We start from the raw sequence: 27,844 nt of genomic DNA, 5'->3' as shown, positions 1-27,844 counted from the left end.
TCGATTTAAAAAGTTTTCGCATTGAAGTTTTTTTTATCTTAAACAAAATACTTTTGAATGGAGTGGTTTAAGAAGAATATTCATGAATAAACAAACACTTTATTCTTTCCCTTTATTGTCGCTTTGATGGAGAATGAATGTTGATAAAAAGAAATGCTTTCGAAAATAAATCGGTTGCAGGATCTTACAGTTAAATCAGAAGAAAGTACTTGATCATCTAAACTGTCAATTGAAAACCGAGAACCAAGTGTCGGTTCAATAATACATTACGTGTCACGTTTGATTGTGAAAAGTATTTGGAAAATATTTTATAGATGATCGCGTAGTAGAGATGTTCGATCGTGAAAGATATGTAAAATACAGAGAGGGGGCCCAAAGTCAGTTAACGGAGATAGAGTCTTATGTTTTCGGATTGTGCTAAAAGAATTTTGGAACAGATAAATTTCTATTAATCGTGATTGATTCTTCAATAACGAAGCTATTAAATCGTGAACAATAACGCGCAGTTGTGCCATGCGGAATTTAATTGTACTTAAAAATATAACACAGTTAATTGACTTTTGAATTATATTATATACGATACGACATTAAATATTTTAATAATGAATTTTTATTGTAATTTCTTCTCATTTAATTAATTATATGCATATATCATTATCTTTCCCACGTAATTTAATTTTAAAATTCAATATTTACGAATATCTAAAATTAACAATTAATATTGAATTTGTAGACCTTAATTGAAATCCCAAATTCTGATGGGATTTCAATTACTCATTACACGGTCAAGATAAATACATCGGACCGTTTCCTTTTTCTTTAGGGAATTCAGTATCTAATCTCTTTGTTCTATTCTTTTTTTTTTTATTTCTAGTTTATCCCCTTTCTAGAATTCCTGGAATCAGCAAATCGATCAGTTCTGCACATTTTGCTATCTCACCACGTAAGCCACAGTCGAAAGTGAGACAGTAATCAATTAACTTATATAGCGGCTCCCATACATCCAGTATGATTTAATCATATATTAACTTAATAAAACGAAAATTTAAAATAAATTTAATTACATAAAATTAAAATTATTATAAAATTTCTATTTATAAAATTACAGAGTGAATAATAATAAGATCTATACTTTATTTTTTGAATTTACCATAAAAATACATAAATTAATTTAATAAAATGTGGTGTATATATAATACATTTTCATATTACTTTGTAATAAATTAACATTTACATACTTTTATATATTAAATAACACTTTAAATAATTTAATAACTTAAATAATAATTTGACTTTTAAAACAATCAATGGAGGGATGTAAGATTTAAGTAAATAAATAAAACTGTTTCACAGTGTTGAAGATTCTCTTAGGTTATTACTGATTTTAGTAATTTAAATGCCATTAATTAAGTAAAATTTAATTAAAATAAAATGAAATTTTCACTTCTCTACGATTCTGTAGTATAATTTATTTAAAATAGTTTGTTTTACTAGAGTAAAAGACACTGTCGCCTACAACACGATTTCTAACCTTATTACAATAAGCTAAATATTATAAAAGTATAATTTATTATATATATTTTATGTAACTTATTTATGTGGAGTTTAGCAAAGTTTACTAACTTGTAATAATTACATTAAGAATTATTTGTCAATTATGAATAAACTCACATGCGTATTAATTAACTTGGAGACATGCTATGATTAAGAAGCAGATAAAATACATTTGCTAACTAATAATAATTGACAAGTATGCGAATTGCCTAAAATCAATGTTGCGTGGAAATTGCAACATGCAATTATATCGTTAATGTTCTGCTAAACACACGTTACATTTTTTGCTGTTTTAATAAGATGGTTTTATTAAAAAATTAATAATTTTTTTTTAATTTCAAGTGTTACTATCGATTTTATATCTATCATTTTTATTCTCTTGTAAATTCTGAACATTAGATAATTTTCGCAGAAACTAAATATAGATCTTATCATTAAAAATTATTAGGTTGGAACAAATAAAATGTTATAATGTTGTACATGCCGTTTATATATATATATAGAAAAGACATACAATATCTCAAACACAATGAGGTACATAGAACCACTCGTATAAAATAATATATAATGTATAATAATCCTAATATATATATTTGTGTCTACATACGAAAACTACGTTGACATAACACCTGTGTGAAGATATTGACGCAATCTCTCACCATACTAATGTAAATATATAAAAACAACGGCACGTATTAATTAGCCATACTCCATCGTATTACAACGGCGTATCTGTGATATGCCCTGGGTCCAAGAGGATCTTCGAATTAAAGCTGGAAAGAGATAATTTTAAGGTCTCTTTGATTATTTTGCTAAAACATTTTTCTTTGACGGCATGCTCTAAAACTGATAATGGTCCTTTAAGGTTTATGTGATGTAAAACTTTTATCTTCACTTTTAATTAGTCCCAAATGCACTAATAAAGTATCTGTTAATAATGGTACTATGTTTTTCTCTTCAGCATTTTTGAAAGCTTTCGTAAATATTTTATCTGCATATAAAAGTGCAAAAATCTTTGCTTCTACGTCATCAGGAGTTACTACGGAGGTCTTTATGAAACAACTCATATATTCAACTTTATATAACTCATCTTCAACTCGAATTCATCAATTTTCAAATCTAACTGCTAATTTTTTTCAGCTGTTGATCAAATGAAAACATTTTTCTTCGTACACTTAAAAATTTCACAATCGATTTCCTCCAAACGACTTTTTAAATTATTGGTCGACCAACTAAACTCGCCAAAAAGTACGAACAAGTAAATTCAACAGCGATTTTATTATTTAAGGAAAAGAGGAAAAAATTAATTCATTAGCATATTTCCCTGAACTTAAAAACAATTTGAAAGTATGTACTGAGAGTGGAATATAAATTGACGTTCGAAAAAGATGGCGACAGCTCAAATCGAAAATGACTTCCGTGAGTTTAAAGGATTCTGTTGTTCTTCTACAAGAGATGCCGAATATAAAGCGAAGTTAGAATTTATTAGCAAAAACTTCTCAGTTAATGAATTGCTAGTAGTATGCAGTGTTTTAAATATAAAATATGATGGCACAAAAGAAGAAATAACGAAGAGAATTGTCTCGAATTTAAACGACTTGAACGTTTTAAGGGTTAATATTATTGTCGATGACCTCGGAAGCAAGATGAAGATTTCGAAGTATAAACCGATGACAGTGTGGTTAGTAGTCGCGAGAGACATATCATGAGAGAACTGGACCAAATTTTGTCTATTCTAGACTTCCCTACAATGGCTTTAAATTTTAATGTTGTAGAGGATGAGTTTATTAATGGGGAAATTCAAGACCGTTAAAGGATTCGAAATGACGCTAAGGGAAACTTTTAAAGGTCCAGGAGAAAAATCGAAAAACATTCAAACGTAAAGAAAGGATCCGAACAACTATTAAAAAAAGATCCGGTTGCCATTCGAAGAACGCAGTTTGGTTTCGGACTAAAGTTGTGTCCCAAATATCTAGTCCCATATAAAATTGTATGCGTGAAGCCCAGGTCCAGTAGTACGTTCTAAAGGACGGCAATCATGAAGATTCTAATCCATTGTCTACAGCTGCAGAAAATATGAAGAAATGGATGCAAGATGATGAATATTAAATCAGAGAAAACAATCCTAAAAACGACAAGACTTATGCAGACATATAGAAACGGTTTGCAAGACGTATAAAGATGATGAATTAAAGACGTAAGACGGGATCTTGCGCAATGGCGGCGCCTTAAAGACGGAAGATCTTTAACCTTTTATGATGTTCAATAAATAAAATAAATAAAACAACATGTAATAGTGTGTCGAAGGCACGCCTACCGATATTTTAAGATATCGGCAATGAGAGTGTTAATTGATAGTCCAATGAAGAGAGGACGCATTTAGGACTATGATAAGAACGAGAGGGAAGACCGAAAGACGGATATCGGGGTTGGAATGTCAATTTAACATGGCGAAACTGTGGGATTTATGAAATTTGAGAAAAAGAAAAGGAACGTGATGGGGCGCAGACAGAGAAAAAAGAAGACGACGAATACAAACGCTGAAACTAAAATGACTTTTAAAGAAGAGGGGGAAATCTGACATTAAAAATGAAGCAGTTTTGTTGATTTTTCGATGATTGGCTCGAAACTATTTTATCTAGTCCGTATTATTCCTGTTCCTACAAATATATAAATATGAATTATAAATCTATATAAATTCTTTAACGAATTCCTTAAGCTAGGTATACAGGCCTAGATATAATATAGTTGTATAGGCATTATCATTGTTTTTAAATTAAGGAATTGTCTGTTTTATTTATACGTAGTTTTATATATTTTACGATACATTCCTTTACATTCCTTCATAAAATAGAGATAATTCGAAATATGGCATAATAAATGTCTGATAGATGAAAAATGAAAATAATTGCGTTCGTATATTTATATAAAATTTTATTGTTTTCTTTCAAATATTGTAAGAAGATTTATTAATTATTTATAACGTTTGTGAAACATTTCAGAAATTTATTGTTATTCTTTATATAAAGTGTGTGAGCAAACGCATTTGAAATTTTTTAGAAACTGCATTTTGTACCGTATGTGAGATGTATGTCTTTTTTTCCGAAACAAGGGTGCATTCATGCATTTGACTTACAATTTATTGTAACAAGTCACGAGCCTATACTTTCTAAGGTGTAAAGTATTAAGAATATCTTCCTGCCCATTTGTTTTTCTAAACATAAAATAAATGGAGTAAAAAATTTCTTGCACAGCTTTTACATCCAAAATATTTTCTCATTAGTGTTTCGACTTTGAAAATTGTTTGTTTTCTTTGACTGGTTTAATAAAAATTTAAAGATTGTAAATTATTATTTCATAATTATAGCCAGTTTTTAATTTAAATTTTATTAAAATGTAAATAAATATGTTTTAAATCATTTCTTATTTATCGAATGAGATAATCTTTACATATAAATGAGGATGATTGTTTGTTTGTTTGTTTGTTCGCTATATACTCCTAGGCTGTTCGACCAATTTCTACGAAACTCGGAAGATACGTTCACATACTTCTATCCTAGATAATGGCGTACGTTCCTCATCCAAATTATAGATTGGATTTGTATATATCAATTATTTTCCGTCTACATTCGATTTGCTCACTTTATATGTAGCGCCAGTTATTGGTAAAAATTTAAGAAAATAATAAACTAAATATAATTCTTACAAAAAAGGGTATACTTTTAAAAATATATATATATTATATTCACCTAATATTCACGAAAATGATATAGCGCGAAATAGACCCGCTATTATGCGCCATTACGTCAGTACTGCAATAGGTAGCACAGTACATAGCATTTACCTGCTTGTAGTAGTGTTTTGTCCTTTATATCATACTCTTCTTAGAAAAATAGTCGTGCCAGTTATGTATCTACCCCCGTTCAGGGAAAATTTTTTGAATTAAAATAACGTGACTTTCAATGCAAACCGGAAGTTCTTTTACAATTAATCAGGGCTTCCTGCCCATAATTTTTTCATATCTGGTCTTGACTGTCATCTATCTAACTCCTTTTTAGACGGATGATAGTTGGAATTTATAGATCTACAGTTTTTCTCAAATTGCAGCCCAATAAGTATCCTCCAGTAACCGAGTGGATAAAACCACCGAGCATCGGTAGTCAGTCGGGGGTTTGTGCATCTTCAACACACTGGCCACGTGGCGTTTTTCTCGTTTTCTTCACGTTAGTAACACCCAAATAAGGACCAGCTTTACATAATCTTCCCGGGATGCATCCTTCTTGGCAGATCGCTTACTTTTCGTGTTGCAGTCACCAAATAAATCAAACCAATTCTAATTATTTTGCTATAAACGGGATAATTAGAAGGATATTAAGAGTACCGCGAAACCTGGACACACACTCCTTCCCATATTTCATCTCCCTTCTGACCACATGCGGAGCCGTCACAACCTGTCCAACACGGATCACTGTTCAAATATTAATAGAAAACAAGTATTAATTAGTTGTGGTTGACCATCCTCTCTTCCAGGAGGAGGTCAACGACTACTTTTCCTTGAATTACTTGAATCCTTTTCCGCAAAAGACCCTTATTTCTGTCGGACCCACCGAATGGTGACATTAGAATAGGAAAATTACATAATACGAGGTTACCGGCCAGCACAAAACATGTTTTAAATGGTTTTTGAGGGTGCCGAGTTTAAATATTTTGTCCGTTTTTTGCGAAGTTTGATTCATTGGCAGGTTACCTTTTGATATTCGGCGGCTGTGAATGGTACAGTTTCTTAGATTTAACACTAGGAAAAAATATATCTGAAAAAATTTAAGATGTATTTTCAATTGGTGTCTACTTGACCAATGAAACTACTATTTCGTACCATCCAAGTGTCGCGATGAAGGTGACAATGATAAGCTGAACCAAACTCTTTATACGGTTTTTGTTTTAATGTTTTTATACTATAGTGTTAAAATCAAATTATTAGTAGAAGTGACAATATATATAAAAAATTATATATATTCATAAACAGAAATGTACATGTATTTTCTTGAAAATATTCGAGATAATTTGGAAGTAATCAATTCTAATATTAATGACCATAATGATTAATCAACATTTTAAACAAATAGTGTTTTTATTTCTTTATGTCAAAAATCCTATATTGAATTGTATTCAAATTTACTCATAAAATAACGTTTTAATTGGAAGTGTAACAATTTAAAATTTTCAGTAGAAGGCCAAGTTGGATTTTCTGTTCTTTTATTTTACTTATACAGTAATTATCTCACATTGGAAAGAGGATTAACTGATAGACAAAAGCCTACACAAGGTTAATGATTATTTTAAATCGACGTGAGAAAGAGCAACAAAAATATTTAACATCGTCCAAAAATTAAGAAATAATCAATTTAATGAGCTGAATATATTTTAAATCCTTTTCTGATTATTTAAATTTCTTCATTACACTATATCAATTAGAAAATATGAAAAATAGTCATCTCATGAATACAAAACTCATTTATTTACTGTTCGTACACAATTTGAAAACAAATTTTATGCAGCATATAAAACTCAAGCAGCACTTGAATATTTTTTATCTGAAATACGTTTAATTTATTATTTATATTGTTCTGAACTCATTATTATTTCTTATTGTATAATTAGATAGTCAAAGTTTTTAGTTTGTCATGTATTATATTTTCAAATACATAATGTAAGGACTAGAAGTATAGGCTGTACATGTTGACCTCACCCAATAGAGTCACCAGGTCTGGGATGGAATGGAAACGATGCCCTGCCTACCATAAATTATGCCAACAGTACCGTAGTGCCCGTTATGAAATATTGAGCTTAAACTGGATTCAAACCCACATCTCTATTAAATTTATTAATTTTTTTTAAATATATGTTGTTATATGTAAATTTTATGATTTCAGCATAATGTAAAGATTTTTAAAATAGAATTTTTACATGGAAAGAACCTATATTATTCAAGCTGACTGTGTTTAATATTCATTTTTCTATACAGAAGTATTTTCTAAACATATGCTAATTATTATGATTTTTATGATAATTAAAATCGCTGATCAATGAAATGGCAAGAAAACCGTTTACAGCATCAGAGAAAAGAACAGTAAACGAAAAACGAAAGGATTACTCAACAATTGTTGAATTATTGGTTTTATTTAATAGAAAAGTAGTAGAGTAGTAGAAAAAATTCATTATTATAATATAAGGTTTCTGTACATTATGCAAAATTCCAACAGAAGCGTCAATTGATCGAAAATTATTCCATTTTAATTATAATTCTCAAAATCGTGATATCAAATACACAATATCTCTATAAACGCATTGACTGGTTATAAAGTACTAGCGAAAGTGTTTACTGAGAGAACAATAAACACTTTCTACTAATTCAAATTGTTATTTGAATTAGTAGAGTTTTGGAAATTGTAAAATACGTTGCTACGTGATACTGGCTTGGTATGACATTAGTAAAATAAAGACTATATCTGAGGAATTTGGTTTGCCAAGTAATATATTTAGCGGAAAACTGAAATTGTATTCCGAGAGAATGATTTAATATATTTGCAATAGCTTTAAAAATCGAATATACAATGCAGTAATAGGAATTTAAAACAATGTTCAGCAGTTCCTAACTAATACAGTAACTATGCTAAGATTTTATTGAAAGTTCGAAGATATGATTTACCTATGTAAATAATGTGTTTAACAATTATTTTCCGTAATCGATCTCCTTGAGAAATATCTATATTACAATTTCATATTCAAATGGAAATAAAACACAGTTACAGAATTGTTATCACTTCCATTTGATCAAGAAATATTGTAAAAAAGTTTGAGTAAAACTCATATGTATTTAAATTTACAAAAGATTTAAAACTAATGTTATAGGAAAATGCAAAAATTTAAGTCATAAAAAACATGATTTTATTCATCGAAACTTTATAATAAACCTCACTTTGTTGTTTTATTAGGATATAAAGAGGACCCCTGGCATTGAAAACTTCAATGCCAGTGATCCTCTTTATAATTTAGTATCTGCTGAATCTCTTTATATTGATCTCCACGATATATACTTTCAGACATGGATACATCGATACGGCATTGTCTCCATGAAATAATCTTATTTACATATTGCCATATTTTAAAGAGTGTTTTTACAATTTCTCGCAAATCAATGATTGTTTATTTGCAACATATTGCCGTCATAATCATTGATTTAAACTTCGCCTCCCGACTTACGCCAAAGTAACGCCGCCTTCCGACTTCGGAGTTACTTTGTAACTTCAGAGGATACTTTGTGATATTACACTAGAACGACTAATTTTAAATATAGCGGATTTATATCAATTTCAAAGATTATTTGCGTGTAAAATACCTACAGCCTTAAACAATGATGTTAACTGATGCTACAGCAGGAAAGTATAAGACACTAAATTTTACATTATTGGTATTCTTCTGGTAACCAAGAAATCAAGTGGTATATAAAGTGTGTGATATTTTCTTCGGATGTAAAATACAAAAACAGTTGGTGGGTTAAAAATATTATTATTTTTACCTATGATTATCTGTAAATACAAAAAACTTTTGTTAATTAGTTTAGCTGACAGTTTACTGATGAAAGCGTACGGAGTGAAATTTCAAAATTACATGAGATGGGAACAGCGAAATAAAACATCCCGTAAAATCGAGATTTTAAACTAGGAAACAAAAAAATTGGTAGTCATGTAATTGCAATTTTTGAAGACAGGTCCTGCTATGGAATTACTGTACAAAATAAATGAAATGTGCGCTTTTAAGTGCAATGCAGTCTGTTGGAAAATATTGGTCTGATAAAAAGACAAGAAAAGGCTTATGGATGTTCCTATCTTAAACGTTTTATTTTATTGCTCTCCTATACTTCAAAAAGGATTTTCTACATTTAATATCACGTTGTCAAGTTTTTGTATCTATTGAAGAATTGAAAACTTTTTTATCTTTTTCTACTAGCAATCACCTCTTGTGGTAACATTGTGAGATGGAGTTCAATATAGATTTATACAGCAAGCAGTCTGTCAGGAAGTTAACCATATGACAAAAGTTTTTCACAACATTGTTTAAAAAAAACTTTGAGTGTAAAGAATAGGAAATGCTAAATCTTCCTAAAATGACACTAAGATATGTTTGGTCCATTAATCCAATAATTAACATTAAAAGTATCATTAAGTAATTCTAGTTTACCGGTATTAACAGCGAGAGTGGAACTACTCTCCAATTTTAGAAATTGCAAATAAAAATTTTGGACTCTCAAATTCATTACAAAGTAGTCACTTTCACATATTTTTTGTAACTAAAAATTGAAAACTGATGAATAATAAACTACTTTGAGATAAATTTACGAAATAAGTGTCGTTAAGTTGATTGCCTACACAGCTTTCTTTTCTGTCATCCTTTTTATTAACACAGAACATCAAATCTTCTGAATGATTTCTTGGATTTTAACTTATGTTTTCACGAAAATTATAATTTGTTTTTTTGAACAAATTTATAACAAAATATTTTCCACAAAATAAAATGTTCTAAAGTACAATATTTTAATTTACAACAAGTATTTTTTACATCGGAGTTTTCGAGTCTGTTAATATTTAGAAGCAAAACAGATTTTAATTAAATTATATTTTCCATACATCTCGAACAGAAGGGAAAACTGCATTTATTTATTATGGATGAGTAAAAATTAATATTTTAAAAATTAATTAATGAATAAACTTGTCACTTTTACCAATGACATTAACGTGACAGGATCCCCGGGCTTCCTAACTCTGGAGGATGCGGAATCAAATGAAGACTGGTGGAAAAACACAAGGGATTTTTTGAGGGTGGTTTGTCCAGATATGCCGGGGGACCAGTGTGAGCCTGGCCGAATCAATAATGGCTTGCTAAAATGGCCTTCTTACTGCCCACAGTTAAACATATATTACTGACATAATTAATATTATAATTAATGTTTTATCGATTAATTTGTTTTCGCTTTGATTACATTTTGATTCTAGCAGCTAAGAACAAATAAAGTAATCAATATTAATCAATAAATCATTTAAAAATTCCTCTGAAATGAAAAAATAAAATAAAATAAAACTATAAATTTTATATTGTGTTTGGATTCCAAAACATAAAATATTTACTTAAGAAATTTTGCTATCGATTTTCTTTTATGAAAATATCATATATTCGAAATTACTGATACAAATTTTATATTTTCATATGTCCTATGAAGATAAATATAGATTTTCTTATTTAGAAAGTAAAAATATTTAAAATACTATCAATTTATATTGTGTATTTAATATCATATGTATTTCTAAATGATAAGCTGGATGAAGAGATCAATAAATTTTCTTTTAAAACAAAACAGGGTAAATGAATATATAATATTCTAAATAGCGTGATTGAATGATTAGGTATAAGTTGGCTCATTACTTTCGAATCATGCAATGGGATCCATCAACATCAGTGAGAAAATTACTTTTATTGTTAAAAAATATCTTTTAATTAATTAAGAAAAGAGTTATATTATTTTAAAATTATTCAAATAAGAAACTTAATATTTGAAAAATCTTACACGTACAGTACAGTTTAAAAGAATTGGTACGAATAAAATGGCCGTTGGAGCCGAAAAATTTGATCAATCCGTTCTTATTGTCGTTTAAATCATTTAACGAACTAGAGAAATTTTTAATTTAGTGTACGGAATAAATAATTCGTTGTATGAAATATGATAATGACTGATCACATAACAGAAATATTGAATAAATAATAAAATTTGGTATTGAGTAAGTTCAGTTATTCATAAAGAAATGAAATCGATTCTAATAATTGTACAATACAGAGCTTATACCTACGTATAGGAATTACTTATTAAATAAATAAAATTAAAGGACTTTAAATGATATTGTATATTATATACAATGTAAAGATTGCATCATATACATACGTATATGGTATATATTACAGTATATATCATATAAATAGGTATGTGCGTGTGTATGTTGTAAATATTACAGTACATGTAATGTAGTGCATCATATACTTATTTGATATAACTATACTATTCATATAATATAATCATGTAAGTATGTAAGTATATGTAGGAAGTACGTAATAAGATAAATGTTTCAATACACTCGGTATTGAAACATTTTCTAAATTTGCTTTTTTGTAAAGTACTGGAGGAATTCTGAAAGATACTCTTGATAAATTAAATATACTGTTTACAAATCATAGCATTTAATAGATCTTAAGACAGTTATATAAAGTCTATCCTTATACAAAATTAATAAAAATTTGTTAAATGTTAAATATTTTCTTTTTCTTATAATATGAAAATTATGGCATAAATATTCATAATCTGAAGATAAGATGTTATAATTTCTCTCTTCTCTTCTCGTTTGTAGTAAGTTTTTGTAATGAAAAAATATTTCTGAAAATGTAATTATTTGCACTTTTTTAAAATTTCTAATATATTCTAAAAATTTTTCTATTATTTTCTCTTTTAAATTTAATTTACCAGAAACAATGAAAGTGGTAACATATTGGACAATCTTCTTGCACGAATGGAGCAATACGCAAATAACCTAGAAGCGTTGGTAGAAGAAAGAACTGCAGATTATTTGGAAGAAAAAAGGAAGGCAGAAGATCTACTTTATCAGCTTTTGCCAAAGTAAATATATGTAATGAACGAATAAACAAGTATTGTTTATTAATTACAATATAATTTAAGATTCTTTATAAAAAACATCATGATTTCGCATATTTTAAGATTGGATTTTTTTTAAATATTTAATTTTTGATCTATTTTTTAAGTATAAAAATCACATTTATTACAGAAGTTTCATATCTAAATGAATATGAACTAGCTCGTGGTACGTACGAGAAAATCAATATTCGCGATGAATTAATAATAGATGTCATTGCTCTTAACTCTTACATCAGCTTCTCGGTATTATATATATGTTTAAACGAAAATTATTTTGAGACAAAATATATAGTTGTATCGGTATGTAACCTAAATATACTTTCAGATATTCTTAATGTTTTTAGATTTATTACTAGAGAAACAATAACGTTTTATGGAAACGACATTATATTAAAGTCTGGCGAAAGTTAATGTGAATAATGTGGCTTTATGAATGTCTAAATTTATGTAACTATGTAAGTCAAAATATGCATATATGAACGTTAGGTAGTGTTCTTACCATTTAACGAATTCGCACCAAATTCGATACAAATATTCTTCAAAAAATACTGCAGGAGTTCTTTTCCCCAACCACTCCTAAAGCCCGAGCAACACCAGGCACACGCAGCTATTTTTCAACACCTTAAAAAGTACTGTACGAAGTACAACTGCCCCTTATTCACTTAAAACCCACCCGCCTAAAAACGTCGGGCATATTTAACTAATACCTATATAAGTATACTTTGTATATTTTTATATAAATATATGTACTGAGCTCGATTTAAAAATTATAATTTACAAGTCAGTATATCATTTTAAGAAGGAATTGTGACTGAAAAATTCCCTTTCAGCAGAATTTCTTATGGCACATTGCAGTAATTTCTATTATTAATTGTTAAAACTTATTAACAATTATCGAATAATAATTTTAGATTTTCCCATATAAAATTAAAAAGTATACTAGAATTAAATGAAAAAAGTCATAAAACTTAGCCATTATAGTTTACACATTTATATCATGGCAACGAAATAAATATATTGCAAAACTTTTGTAAAAGTATTTTAAACAGAATATTGCAGGAGAAAATCGCTAATATTCCGGTAATTTTATGTTAGGTTTAAGAAAGAAATTACTGTACATACATTACATTCAGTCTTTTGAAGCGTGGTAAGTGTGTATCTCCATTAGGGTCGAACTGAATGACGATTTTACTCGTTATTAGCATTTACAATATTTTAAAATATATCCCTATCCTCAAAATTAAGCGTTTTACCATTTTATAATAGTTAAAAATATAAAAAAAATTTTAATAAAATATAATAACAGATAGCGCCTCTAAATTTTTAAATGTTGCCAGGAAAGTTGAACAACTCGTTGCAGTTTATTATGTTAAGAAAACAAAGTTGTGTAGTTCAGTTTTCAATAGATGTATTGTGTATAAGTTACTTACTATAGAAAAAGAATTTCTTTCTCTTAGTGAATGTTTATTTACGATATGAAGGATTTAATGGCAGATAGCTCTATCATCTGGCAATAATCCTTTATACTTCAGAATCAGTAACAAAACTATTTATTTTTATTATTTCTTTTAAACAAATAGGAATTAGCTCAGACTCTGAACTGATTTATTATTAGATTCAGTATAGTTTTAGATTTAATTCATTTTAAATTAATTTTATAAATGAAACTAAATTACGTCGCAGAAACTAAATTAGCGAATAGAAATTTTGATTGCTCTTAATAAACCGCTGTCACATGTTCGTTACAAAACGAATTTTTATTTTGTAAAGAATATGTTTCTACTATTTATGGAATATTTTTATAAAGAAGAAACGTAATATTTGATTATTTTTCATTGTTCAGGTCTGTGGCCAGTCAATTAATAAGAGGAGAATCGGTTACTGCAGAAGCATTTGATAGCGTTACGATTTATTTTAGTGATATTGTTGGATTTACTGCATTGTCTGCACAAAGCACTCCTATGCAGGTAAATTGTAATTTATTTTTATTATATATATTCTGAGTTTTTAGTTAAAGTATTTTAGCACGCTCTTATTTATATCTTATTCACAATATATCAAACAATTTATTGAGAAATATAAATATTATATAAATTAAAACATTTTAATCTAAATGTTCCAATTCTAATGCGAAATAAACTCAACTGTAAATCCTCGGAATTAATTCTTAAATCCTAATTAATTAACGTTAAAATAATAATGAAATTTTTAAACATTAAACTAAGTTATTACATTTATTGATATATTCAGTTTACAGTAATTTCTCTCCATATTATAAAATTCAATATAAGTTTTAATGATAACTTTAAAAATATTTTGTTAATTTAACATTTAATTACAATTTTATACAGTATTATTTTTATTGAAACTATACATAAATATATTAAATAAATAATGCTTTTTTTCCTATTTTACTTATAATAGGATTATATTTTCTATTGAATAAACAAGAAGTTTATTTTAAAAGATCTTATGGCATTAGACGAAAAGTCTGTTTGAAAATATCTATATGACTGGTTATCACCACATAATACCGAATGAAATCTTCTTAACAGAAAATTGAAACTTGACATTATGTTCGGATGGGTCAATATGTTTTCTTGGATTTAATATTTGGATTTATTATTATATATATATATATCCTCGTATTTGTATTAAATTTATGAAAAACTTGGATATTAATGTTTATTTTATAAGTCAATATTAACAATAAATAAATAATTAATTTAAAATTACTTTTAGTTAAAGAATTCTTGAAAAGGTTACATCAAAATTTCCAAACAAAAATATCATCTTAGATTATGCATTTATACTGCTTTAAAGTAAGAAATATAATAATTAAATTTTTTAAATTCTATAAATTCTTTTTAATGATCTAATTATCTACTGAAGTATCGTCGTAAAGCGAGCTCTCAGATTACTCAAACTCAATGTTATAATTTGAGATTATGCTCTTGGAAACAATTTTAATTGCGTATATTCACGCTGAGATGGTCATAAAAGTTCATAGTAAAAAATCTTGTAAATGATATGCTGTATACTATAATACTATAGTGTATATAACCAGTCTTTAACTATCGAACATTCTGACAACTCGCTCTTTCGCGCATAACATTGTTGCACCTAAATCACTTTCCATGCGACACATTTGGACATTCATATATTTTCAGTCGACGTACTGTATATAAATTTCGACCTATCGTGAAGTAGTATTTTCTACCAGTTTTGGCTTTAGTAACATCAGAACTATCTGTAAAATTTATTTTTATCCTCTGTTTTCTTCTTAACCTATAATTTTAACGTTTTAGAGATTGGCACTATATCTAACGTGGTGCTAAGAGTTTCAATTAATGGGAATTATAGTAAATGTAATAAGGAGATGTATATTTAAGTTTGAGTTTGAAAATTTTAATCAAACAATTTGATAATAAATAATGTAATGCAAATTCATACATTTAATAGTACACAGATACCGAAAAATTCTTTATCCGTTTGTCAATACTCTAGCGCTTTATAGGGATGATGCTAATTGAGAGGGTCTATAACCGAATTTGACTGTATATGCATACGTATACATTATTTAATTGTTTTAAACATAATGTATCTTTATGTATAATTTATTTGCAATAAAGTCGTTCAGAAACTAATCGATATTTTTAATTGATCGAAAGTATTTCCTCCATTGATTTAAACTGATCGTTTGCAGTTTGGTGAAAAAATTTCCATTTCAGTTGAAAAGAAAAATCCGAAAATTCCACGTAAAGGATTCGAGAAAGAATTTTTTGTCCGAATATTCTGTTTTTTGTTATATTTCAAGAATCGTTCATTATAGAAATTTCCAATTTAAAGATTTTAAGAGAGAAAGAGGGAGAGATTTCAAAGAACTAATCTTACTGTTTGTCTTTTATCTCTGTGCTCCAGATATCTGATCATTATAAAGGTACTGTACCTAACTTTAGAGAGAGTAAAAATGATGCCAGAATACATTACAGTTACTTAAAATATAGAAAAGGATAAACTTAATTATCAAATGCAAGTTTATACGCATGAGTAACCAAATTCGTAAGAACATAACGAAGATAATACTTGGATGAACAATAGTACGTCTTCATCTTGTTCGATTTAAGCCGAATATATATCGAATTAACTGAAAATATATTATCTAATTCAATTTTTTTTACTAATAAAAAAGTTCTTGCTTTAAATAAAACTGTTATTTTATTCTATTACATTTTTTAATTCAAGAGACCTTGAAACGTTTTTTTTTCTTTGTATGGATATTGGTGTGGGGCGAGATTTATTCACTCAATTTGAAGTATAATAACCCCTGTGCATTTGTCGAAAATTTCTGAAATTTTGCAGGGAAGTGTGTATATTAGAGGGATTGATGATATTAAGTTTGGCAGTTAAAAGATAGAGTGGGTGGAGAGATAGAGGGGGAATAGTTTTATAATTATTATTAAATAAATTAGCGTAAGAAAAAATTCAAAATTATCTTATCTTAATATGTAGAGATGAACTAGGTAAAATATTACACCATTTATTTTCTATAATGAATTTCGTTGTCTTAGAGATGTCTTCATTAAAAAATTTCTACGCTAAGAGATTCGTTATGTAAGTACATTATTACATGTACCTTTTTTTTACTCCACTCTAATCTTAATTATTACTATTTTTAAACTTTATTCTCACTACTGCAGTGTTAATTATTATGAAAAAGTAATAAAGATTCAGTAAACGTAGGTCCAGATGCAGGATAAAACTTAATTAACGTTATAATTTTTTATTATGCAAGATAATATAAACATTAGAATAGAAGAGTGTTAACAAACATCTTTGTTATTTATGCCTGCTTTTGACATTTTCTATAAGATCGCGTAATTAAAGATGTTTCTTGATTTAGTTAATATTTATATACTTAATATAAATTGAAAGCAAAACAATGAGTTGTCAAGTGAGATATCGCTATGAAATTTGTTTTTGATTTATTCCCACTTCTATCTGACAAAAATTCAATTTACGTATTTGTTCCTTATTAGTATTTTTAAATATTCAGTACATTAATTATTTATTATTTATTTATTATTGCAAAATATAGTCGATAGATGAGTATCCATCTGTTTATTTCTCTCATAGACTTTATATAAAATTCGTTTTCAATGAATAAAAAATATCCTATCCAGAAATCAAATATTTTAAAAAGTGAACAAATGTAATATTGACTTTAAAAATCTTATAAACTGCAATTTTTTCTATGAAAATAAGGATGTGAGTGTGAAATTTTTATTTAGTTTCACTTGGATACTTTTGCATCAATTTCTTTTCGATGCATTCTTTCCTCTATGGCAACGACTAAATTTATAAATAATTTTTTTATCTAATTTTTTTCTTTTTACCTTTCAGGTAGTAAACTTGCTCAACGATCTATATACCTGTTTTGATTCGATTATCGAAAACTTTGACGTTTATAAGGTAAGAATATTGATTTAATTAAAGAATATTTTGATAACGATTTTTTTGGTCAATAATTTTTATATTATAAAATTAGCATACATGACAAACTTTTAACTAGAAAAAATTTTAACGAATTTTTCATTTATTTAATTTAAAATATATGCTCTCGATTCTATATCATTAGTCTTGCCCTGTACATCATACTTTTCCTGTTAACAGTGTCATGCCAGTTATCTAACTCTCTGTAACAATTTAGAAAAAGAAAAAAAACATACAATGGAATCCTGTTTGTTGCACGCTAACCTTCTATTAATAATGTTCGGGTATAATTTTTCCAAGTTTACTGAATTTAAGTTAAAGTAACAACAAAGTATTCATTATTGCGAATTCTTACATGATGTGATACTAAATTTCTAACTTTTCTTCTTGATATTGCATAAAATTAAATTTATAATCTTTAATTAAAATGTAAAATTTAACTCCTTATTTTATAAAACGTAAACATATATTTTAAATCGTTGTTACTTTGAAATTATGTGATGATGATAAATTCGAGATTAGTGTATAGTGATTATGCAGATTTGGGTTATAAACTACTGTAGTTTATGACTACTTTATTAGTTATAGTTTCATGTTAGTCGACAAGGAAGAGTAATTTACATCTTGTAATGTAATTGGTAGTCCTCTGTATTTACTATACATAAAAATTATGTAAGAAAATATCCGACATTAAATGAATATATAAAATTTTACACGGCTATTCCTTACCGATATATTTGTCTATTTGAACAAGATATATAAATTTTCTTTGTTACCTTATTTGTAGAAACTGAATGTAGGTGGATATTGACTTTACCAAGAATAACACCAAAATGATAAATGTCTTTAAAATTGAATTTATTTTAATGAAATTCAGCGTAAAATTAGATTGGATTCTTAGCAATTTTCGGGCATTATTTAAATAAAAGTACGGATCTAATTATATAATGTAATTAAATATTTGGAGAGAGAGCCGGTTGATCGAGGTGGCAACTTGTCGCTCTGAGGGATACAGATTCGAGTTGAATGGAAACCTCAGAAATTTTTGTGGGAAGTTTGACCTGGAAGTTTTGGACCTTTTCCGTCACCAACCGGCAGTTCCAAACCACTGTAATTCCCTATCCATGCTCATCATGGTTCATAGACAATAAAAGAATATCCCATTGACCAGAAATTAAAAAGTAGTAATTAAATAAAATGTAAAAATATATTCTTGAAAGAAGATGTATTTTTGTTTTTTATATAAATATTTTTATATTTATAAGAAGTCTTTTTAGGTTTAACTGAAAGACGAACAAAAATATCTATACGCAAAGCTATTTCCGATGCTCCCTTATGACATTGCCTGCATACGCTATTGTCATGGATATATCATAAATGTAAAAAAATATCTTCTGTAAGTCCTCCGGGCATTAAGTCGAGTTCAAGTCTCTGAGAATTCTTTTAATATATCTGTTGATTTATATAAAAAATAATCCATCGTTATTATTTCTAAAAATTTAAATTATAGATTATTAATATTGCTGCTATGTTGAATGTTTGTCGTAAAAATATTAAATGAATCATCATATCACGTAATTCAATTTTAATTATTCTTATTCTGTATTTAACTTTGTGAAAATTACCCTAAAATATTAATTTAACATTGAAAGTAGATTTCAAATAATTAATTTGGAATCTTCTAATACTCAAGCATGCTATGATCGGCGAAGGTAGTGGCATGATTCGCCGCTGCGTAAGATCCGGGTTCGAATTCCGGTTGAATCGTGGACAAAATAATTTTAAAAAGTATGGGAAATTGTTTATTGTGACAGCATCAAAATTCCCAGCTGCAATTTTTAATTTATTTTATTTAAAATATATGCTTTCCATCTCAAATTAGTAGTGGCTTACCCCTGTACATCGTACTTTTCCTGTTACAATAGAGTTGTGCCGGTCATCTTTCTAACTCCTTTCTGGAGATTAACGAAAGACAGACAAACAGTCATCAGTGAGAATTTATAAGTCTTCAACTTTTTAATATTGCAGCCAAATAAATATTAAAATGAGTTAGTAAAAATTTAACACGTAAAATATATTTAAATTAATATGAACATAAAAGCATAGTCCTTACTTCACTGAATTTCATTGTTGATGCACGAAATTTTCCATATTAATTTTTCTTATATGACATTTTCCTAAATTTCGTATCAGTTATTAATTCATCGATGAAAATGCTCTTAAACTTTGACATTTTTTCCATTGCATGTTACTATAACTTTATACGTATATTATTATAATTGACTAAATTTATATAATATTTTTTATGTAAGATATCGGTATGTAATTTCTTTCTTTCTTTTTTACCAATATTTATTTTTCATTAACAGTACCTAAACTGATAACTGTCACATTATATTTCTTTATGTTATATCGTTATTCGAAAAATATCTATAGACTTATTTGTTTAATTCTTCAAGTAAAATATTTGCAGTTCTTTATTTTTTTAGTATTTTTGTAAAATCGAAGGTAATGTTTACATAGCGGTCAATGAGAGAGTTAAGTTTTGAATATAGCAGTTTTCATTTGTATCAACTAATATTTTTTCTTCGTTCTTGTGAAATAATTTAGAGTTTATTTTCTTCTCGTTTCCTTAAGAAATTCTCGTGAATAGAATATAAATATCTGAAGACGTACATCTTTATAATACATATTTATAAAAATTCGTTACATGTATTGTATTTAAATGAAAATGTAAACTATTTGAAAAGTATGACTAATGAATTTTAATTAAAATTTTCAATAAGAAGAAATGATTTGATTTGATTGGATACGACAATGAAGCACTTGGATGACTAGGGGTGCTCGGGAGGACTTTCTATGGGAAAATGGCCCCTACTAGGAGGCCAATTTCCTATAGAAAGGTCTTAAATGCTCGAAGAAAACCCGGAAAACTACTGTTTGTATCTAGCTTGTCGATCAGGTGTTTACTGTTTTCATCCACTTGACCATTGGTGAGCAAGACAAAATGGAGTCAACTAATTTTCAATTTTGCTATAAAAATGCAGAATAATTAAAATTACAATTTTTCTAAATAACTAGGTATAAAGGAGTTTATTTCGAGAAACGTATTATCCAGTATAAAATTAATGAAAATTATGTCAGAATTTTCACGTAAAATATATTGTAGCATTAAATTGCATTAATTGCCGTTATCAATTATTACATTTAAATCAATGTTTTTGAGAAGGTAATATAAATTGTTAATTCATATTTTTCTAAAATTTTGGAATAGTAATTATCATTATTTATGAAGACTAACATGAAAAAACAACTTGTTTTCGTGCATATTGAAACATATTTCAGTTTCCTAATAGTAAAATTTGGTTATCCTCAAATAATATTCTATGAAAAGAGTTTAGTTTCTTGATATTACTCTAAAACTTCCAGGTTTTTGTGTCTATTCTTAGCTGCTTAATTGCGTGAGAGTTAGAGAAATTCATAACTTCTAGAAATAGATCCTTTACATGTCATTCAGGAGAAATATTCAGAGAACCATTTACAATACGATTAAAATTCGTTCATTATCATATTTTTTTTTTAAAATATTAACGAATGCTGCCTGAACTAAATTATATCTAATTTCAAAATATAACAACTCCAACCGATATCTGTTTTATATAATAGCCTTACACAAGACTGAAGTCGTAAATATTCGACAAGGCAGTCTTATTATCTTTCTATAAAGGGACGATATTTGTTAATAACATGTTAAAATCTAAAAAATGCTTCCTGAATATCGAATTAGTAAGCAGCAGACGTAATACAATAGAATTTGATTAAAAAAAACCTTTAAATATCTTATGCCGTGTAGCCTATTGTACAATTGTTTTTACAAAATTAGCAAATTATAAAATTATGTATTTGTATGCGAAGATAAATTTTGATATATTTCGCACAGTTTTATCAGTAGCATAGGCAATATACATATTTTCCTACAAGGATTGTTGCTTTTATGAACCCGAGACAGGTACATAAAGGCCCTGTTTCGGCTATTAGATAAGAGGTCCTAAACATATGGAGTACAGCATGACGGAGGTTTTCAAAGACAGCGTATAAATCGATATAAAAGGACTGTCGCGTTTGCGTAGAGCCTCGCACAACCTAAAACTGCCACAGATTACTAATCAAGATGCGGATTTTTTTCTTTTAACCATACTTTCAAGAAAGAATACTTTCTAATAATTTTTCAGGGCACGTTATCAGTCTCTGACTCACAACGTGTAGACTACCTTTATCCATCACCCATAATAATTGTATCGATTAAATTACTTGATCGATACATTTTCTTTCGTTTTAATTATATTATAATAATTTTGACGAAGTTAAAAACATGTCGATGCTTTTACCGCACTTTTCATATAATTATCTTTAATTTGCTAGAAAATTCTGTAAATTATTAATAAAAGATTTAAATTAAATTTAAAAATAGAAATTCTCGATCATCTAACCTTTAAGCTATGTAATTAAATATTTAGAAAGAGAGAGAGAAAAGTTAAAGGTGTCAGCTTTTGACCTGAGGGATCCAGGTTGGAGTTCAATTCGAATCACACGATAGACTTCTATAAATATCTTAAAATTTTCTTTTCCAATTAACTTATAAGTTAAACGGAACAAAGAAGAAACAAAAGCGTATTAATAAAAGTAAAATTTATTTAAAGAAGATATAAAAATAACAAAAATAGTAGTTTCTCGCATACACGAAAGTGCAACCAGAAGTCAGTTAACCGTGATATCTACTCAATTTTAAATAGCCTCAATGACAATTTTTAAAATGTACCAAAAACAGTTCAGTTTGTGTACTAAACAAGGATTTCGTTTTTTAGTTTGTGTAAATAAATAAGAATTATTTTAATATAAATTTATATAAGTACAGATTTTATTTTATACTTTATCAAATCATAAATGCACATAATTTGTAATATCTTAAAATTATATAATTTGCATGAATTAAATTCTTTGATATACTCAAATAAAATCGACGAAATTTCATTGTGATTAACCATTATGTGGATAGAATGCAAAACACCTAATGACTCTATAGATACCTGGTTAACTACAATGTTTAAATCGGAAATTTAACTGTTTTATCCCTAAAATATTTATGATGTATTTAGTAATAAATGTTTATTATTTTGAAAACACACAATATATTTATATGTTACAAGGTAAACTTTACACTAGGAAACCATGAGATGATGAAATTCAAATCAATGTTGGTGAGCGTACAGTCCTAGACGTAGTTACTTCCTATAAAAGTTTTGAAAGAAATGTAACTGAAATTTATTTGCAAATTTACAACTGGCTCATAACGAATTCATGGAATTTGGATTTAGTAGAATTGTCTGAAGAAATAAAAGATTCTAGATACATAAATTCGATCAATTTTGCGTTCAGGAAACAAGCAATTTTATGTCCTTATGTTCCCAAAAAGAAGAAATCAGTTATTCTATCATTAATGTACATGGAAACATAAGTAGAGCAAACTGCCACTGCAAAATTAATAATTAAAAATACTACAAAAAAAAAAAAAAACTAAAAGGAGGCGTCGACACGATGGAATAAAATGTTAGTTGAGTTTACAGTATAGCTTAGAACAAATCGTTGGTTCAGAATTTTCTGTTTTTTTTTTCAAAATGATTTTTGCTGTTTTTCTCTGCATAAAGGGCACAATCCGATACTTATATCGACTTATAGGCAGCGAAGATTGTTGAAAAATCTTGCAAATCAGTTACGTATGCCTTTTACAGACACTTGATTTACAGCTGTTTTAGAAATGGTGTTTCATCTTCGTGGAAATTGTTCTCGGTCGCCAAATAATACAACCAGTTGTTACAGTAGCCAGGGTTCAGCCACCTCGTTAGGTGTCTAAACGTATTCTTGCACTTGGTCGCTACACTATTTGCCGATAACGCAAAACCGAAACTTCAGATTCATGTATGCAAAAAGCCTCTTTGCAAAGAGAACTCCTCAAGCAAAGTAAAAGCGAAATCTGCACCTAACAGGATTAGGCTCGGTTTTCATTTTTTGAATAAAAAAATTTACGATATTTTTATTCATTTTATTTATCATATTCTAATATTATATAAATATATATATAATCTAATATTATAGAAAAATCTATAATGTTGCGTATACGTCATTAGAATGTGTAAAAACTTCAGATGTCATTTTAAAATCGAAAGAGTGACAATATAAACTAAAATATTGTATAAGGTGTGTAAAAAACTAGTTAGATGTCACAGAATTAGAAACCAAAGGCAACTTAAAACTCAGCAAAAAGTATTATTCGAATGCACAAAAGTTACCCAGTCACAAAAAACGTTAAGTCAGTGTAAATTATTGCTTTTATGGAATTAAAGAAATTTAACGAGTGTTTAATAAAAAAATTTATATATAATCAATTCTAACTAAATGAAATGTAAACATTACAGGAATTTTAATATATAATTCTCTAATATTTAAATGCTTATGTATACAAAAGTGAACACGAACAGTCACGAAGATACCAAAGAAAACACGCAGAACTATAGAATAAGTGTCACCAACACTAACTATACGTGATCGTTCTAATCCTAATCTAATTACCTTTCACCAGACAACAATGTAGTTTCGTGTTACAAAACCCTCGGTGATAATGACTAGTAGTTTTTATACGAAATAAGATATAGATGCACTGTTTGGTATATAAATTGTAATGATTGTTATTACATAAATTTAATTCCAGTTGTTATGTAATAACAACTGCGGAATATATATAATAATAACAATATAATAACAATATGCGGAAATGTTTGAGATTTAACCAATGTTACCTTAATTAGAACACAATTTAAACAAAAAATTGGTGATTTCTTAATGAAAAAAGATCGTCGATAGCTTTTCTAAATTCATTCCACATACTGTATATGAAAATCGATAATTTTATAAATTATGTACTAAGTAAAATAACAAACTATATATAGGCGAAGAATTATGACGGAATATTAATTAATAATACTTATACATGACTACAAGATTAGTCATTCTTTTATCTAATTTCAATATTATATTTGGATAATTGCAATGTTTTTCTCGGATCGGATTATCAAAATTCTTATATCAAATGGAAATTACAATACAATATTTATCTCTCGGTGTGATATGATTTAGGTGGACTATCAAATATATTCGACAATATAATTATTATTGTCGTGTTGTTGGTTATCGAAAGATTAATATATTGTGAGAAACAATAGTGTATGGAACTAAGTATATCTGAAAACTATGTAAAGGTAGTTATGTGTCGTTACAAGGAAAACATTATATTTTATTATTAGGCCTGTATACACTATGATGTTTCTTTGGTAAAAATCTGTTAAATACTTTCATTTATCTATTAATATTTGCCTCTAATTAACATTTGATAAAGTCGAAAGCCGTAGTTGTATTTGGTAGAGATAACCTATATAAAGACTGCGAAACAATTCCCACTGTCGTCCCTCCGTCTGTCTTTCCTTAATCTCGAGAATAAGGTTGGGGAGATGAAATTCGAAACAAGATATAAAAACGATAGGGATAAGAGGCCTCGATTGACTACATATGAGTCTCTAGTTTGCAGGAGTAGTCATGTTGTTTTAATTCAAATCTTTTCCCTGAAAGCAGTTAATAGATAATTGGATTATTGTTAAAGGAAAAGTATGATGTACAGGGGCAAGATACTACTTTGAGGTAGAGAGCATATATTTTAAATTAAATAAATTCAAAATATAATTAAAAATTGCAGCCCAGCACAGCATTGTGATCTCACAATAAAAAATCGGTCGTTTCAATTTTGAATTATCGTACAATCTCGATTCCAAGATGCGTGTTTTTTATTCATTTTTATTTCTTCGAAACAAATGTCTTACTTGGCAATTGGTCATCTCAAGTAGTCCATGATGCATTAGGAATTAATAATATACTGTTCAACAATCAAATAAGTTCAAATGTGCTTCTCTGATAACGTACAATTAATTAACACCTCTTCCAGACGAAATTACGATGCAACATTGATGGCTTTGAATGACCAATTAATGTGTTAACCTATTGCTTCTAAGCTGTTAGTTATTATTATATATTACAAAATCAATACTTTCTACACTATTAATATATCATACTAAGTCCAATTCTGGAAATTTATTGGCACACTATCCAAAGTTCTTAGCCAGAATGCATTTCGCCCTTTCTATGACCCTTATGAAGTTATATTTTCACAAACCTTTTATGGATATTAGGTATCAAACCTGCCAATACATCCAATCATATCCCCATACAGCAAGCAACATTGACTAAAATTACATATAATAAAAATATTAAAACTGCATTTTTATCCAGATTTATAAAGTACCTGTACAGTACATCTGTAGTGTATTGTAATGTTTTTTTCTAATTTGTTACTTAACAAAACCTAATAAAATTTTGATTTTTATGAACTTTTACATCCATAAAAATACTTTAAAATTCGATTTTTATGGTCTTAGAATCAAAGAAACAGAATATCACGTTTTTATCTGTATAATTTATGCAGATAAATGAGATTCTAGGAAACTTACTTTTAATAGAAATTAATTATGAATTTTTATACTCAAGAAATAACTAATTAGAACTTACTTTTTCATTAAAAAAATAACAGTGTTTTTAGTAATTCGAAAAATGTACAATTAATCTAATAACAAAAGGTAATGGATTTATTGATTACAAATGTTACTTTTATAATCATGAAAAATTGTACCAATTTTCCTTGTAAATTAAGTTTTTGCTCGTGTTTTCAATGAACTATTTTTCTAAAATATGAAAAAAATAGATTTATGTTTTTCGAAGATATAGCCTATAAAAATCTAAAAAAAAATACAACATGAGAATTCAATAACACGTAAAAAATTAAAACTTATAAAAATCACCTGCAGGAAAGGCTTACTATCAAACTAGTCAAAATCAAACTTAAAGTAGATACATAATTTATAAAAATGCCCGATATATCTCACTGACTCGAATATCTCATGAATAAGTCTTTCTGTATATATGACTTGTAAAAAGTCTTGGCATGAAAAATGATTAAAAATATGACGTCGTGCTTAAATCTATAGAAAATATATTATACACTTTTGAATAAAATATACAGTTCGCTCTTCAAATATGGTAGCTAAAAAGCTGAATTTGTTCTATCAACAAATTATTAAATACTTTGAATTAAATGCTTGATCAGCCCTTTCACTACACTAACTTATGTTTAATTTTATTATATTGAAACGACGTACCGAATTGTTTATTGTCATTAGTGTTTCGAGTGTGAGTGATATTTTAAAATAATTTTTACATCATTATATTTGATAAAAGGTAAAAACAAACGTCTTAAATGACATTATTCGGAAATACAGTACGCTGAGGTTTCTAGAATAATAATCATATTTCTGATAATTTCCTGTAATGTGTGTTAATTCGAATGCTAATAGCGGAAACATTTTGTCACATAAACAATGAATATTGTTCTTTTGAATGTTTTGCACAACAAAACAATCCAAAAAATTATTTATTGCATACCATTAAACAAAACAATAAACTTCAAAGACTCACTTTGAAAAAAGTAAACAATTGAATGAAATAATGACATATAAGGTTTCGTACTGCTGTGCCTAATTTGCATTATAGCTTCTTTATTAAATAAAAGACCTTCTTGTGTATGATTTTCTATTTTTTTTTATTATTTTAAAATTATTATGTAACATACTGTATTTACTTGAAACAAATAAATACAATGGTTATCTAAGTGTTTTCTATCGTTGGCTGTCCGTCTGGAAAGGTTTACACTCTTAACCACACTTTCTAGAAGTGACAGAATTTTCAGATACACTTTCATTGAATTACGACAAAGCATCTTAAAAATGTTTTATTATTATTTCATAGAAACATTTCCCTATCTCTTCTATCTCAAGCGTGTTTCACGAAGCAATTTGTAATAATTTAAATCTATTGATTTTAGTT

General features: G+C 27.7%; 1 pseudogene; it reads left to right on the top strand.

Annotated features, from left to right (window-relative positions):
• Window positions 1-27,844, top strand: part of LOC136980839 (atrial natriuretic peptide receptor 1-like) — a 311,833-nt pseudogene that overhangs the window by 271,075 nt on the left and 12,914 nt on the right.

Source organism: Centruroides vittatus, unplaced genomic scaffold (assembly GCF_030686945.1).
Source record: "Centruroides vittatus isolate TY-2023 unplaced genomic scaffold, ASM3068694v2 contig_726, whole genome shotgun sequence".
Lineage (NCBI taxonomy): Eukaryota > Metazoa > Arthropoda > Arachnida > Scorpiones > Buthidae > Centruroides > Centruroides vittatus.
Note: the sequence above shows the minus strand (reverse complement) of the source record. Positions and strands in the feature narration are given on the sequence as shown.